The sequence below is a fragment of the Aplysia californica genome, unplaced genomic scaffold (assembly GCF_000002075.1).
Source record: "Aplysia californica isolate F4 #8 unplaced genomic scaffold, AplCal3.0 scaffold00778, whole genome shotgun sequence".
In the NCBI taxonomy this organism is placed as follows: Eukaryota; Metazoa; Mollusca; class Gastropoda; order Aplysiida; family Aplysiidae; genus Aplysia; species Aplysia californica.
The window spans coordinates 90,167-91,773 of record NW_004798048.1 but is presented as its reverse complement, the minus strand read 5'-3'; the positions used below and the strand labels follow the sequence as shown (position 1 = coordinate 91,773).

The 1,607-nt window shown below is 42.6% G+C and overlaps 1 protein-coding gene across 1 annotated transcript in view; it reads left to right on the top strand.

The window, feature by feature from the left end:
• LOC101853736 (vacuolar protein sorting-associated protein 13B) overlaps positions 1–1,607 on the top strand; it is a gene marked incomplete in the record, with an annotated part of 129,782 nt that overhangs the window by 73,497 nt on the left and 54,678 nt on the right.

Sequence of the window (1,607 nt, the reverse complement as noted above, 5' to 3'; positions counted from 1 at the left end):
TAATAATAATAGTAATGATAATGATAATAATAATAATAATAATAATAATAATAATAATAATAATGATTACGATAGTGGTAATAATAATATAAAGCTGTTGGATGTTGTTGTTGTTGTTGTTTTCAAATCCCTTTAGCTGCGAGCATTTCGCCCTTGGCAGCGCAATGCCTCCCTCAAGTAAGCACATGTCCTTGTCATCTGGTCAACGCCAGACAAAGTTGTTGGATAAAACTTGACAGACAAATGTCTTGAGTATGTGCATTAAATCACAGATTATGACGCTGCAGTAATAAAAATTATCAAAATTTTGGGCGTTGTAAATTTGAACATCAGGCCAACCTTATTCCTTTCCTCTCCCTCTCTCATTCTGTACCAGTCTTATTTGTCCCTCCTAGCAGCGACTAGCAAACAGTAAACCAGAAACTTTCCCCAACTGGGTCAGTGCTACTGACTGAAGTTGTCTTTAGGCCTTTCCCAAAAGGGGGGACATTAACTTTTTATTATGCACTGTAGAATTGTAAATGGGCTGATTTATCAATGTCATGCTCATGCCGGAACAACATAGGGGGATTTGCTGCTTTTTCTTTCCTCCTTTTTCTTTCCTCATCCTTACTATTCGTCATTTTCCCTCTTCTTCTTTTGTGTGTTTGTCACTCTCTTGTGACCCGCTATTTCCGGGGTGCCTTGATAGTCGAAGCCGACTTTGTGCTGTTGAAGCCAGAGAGGTGAGCATAGTAAGCCTGATTCCCTGTAAGGACTTCTCTGTTGACATCCACCCCTTGGCGCTCATATGACCTTATGCAGTTGCGAACGCCGTTGTAAAACCTCTGCTAAAACTAACTAAACCAGAAACTTCTCTGTGATGTCAAGCGTTTGATTTGTGTTTGGGAGGTTTTCTGTAAAGTGTTGTTTTGTTTTTTATATCTCAGGCGGGAACAGATGAAAACATCCTCCTCAAATCTCGGGAGATGTTTGCCTACAGCTGGAGAACTCATACTGCTCCACAGGTAACTGTTTTTGTCTTCTTGTGTGGTCAGGTTGTGTCGTCTTGTGTGTCAGGTTGTGTCGTCTTGTGTGGTGTTGTGTCTTTTTGTGTGTCAGGTTGTGTCGTCTTGTGTGTCAGGTTGTGTCTTCTTGTGTGTCAGGTTGTGTCTTCTTGTGTGTCAGGTTGTGTCGTCTTGTGTGGTGTTGTGTCTTCTTGTGTGTCAGGTTGTGTCGTCTTGTGTGTCAGGTTGTGTCGTCTTGTGTGTCAGGTTGTGTCGTCTTGTGTGTCAGGTTGTGTCTTCTTGTGTGTCAGGTTGTGTCTTCTTGTGTGTCAGGTTGTGTTGTCTTGTGTGTCAGGTTGTGTCGTCTTGTGTCAGGTTGTGTTGTCTTGTGTCAGGTTGTGTCGTCTTGTGTGGTGTTGTGTCTTCTTTTGTGTCAGGTTGTGTCGTCTTGTGTGTCAGGTTGTGTCTTCTTGTGTGTCAGGTTGTGTCTTCTTGTGTGTCAGGTTGTGTTGTCTTGTGTGTCAGGTTGTGTCGTCTTGTGTCAGGTTGTGTTGTCTTGTGTGTCAGGTTGTGTCTTCTTGTGTCAGGTTGTGTCGTCTTGTGTCAGGTTGTGTCGTCTTG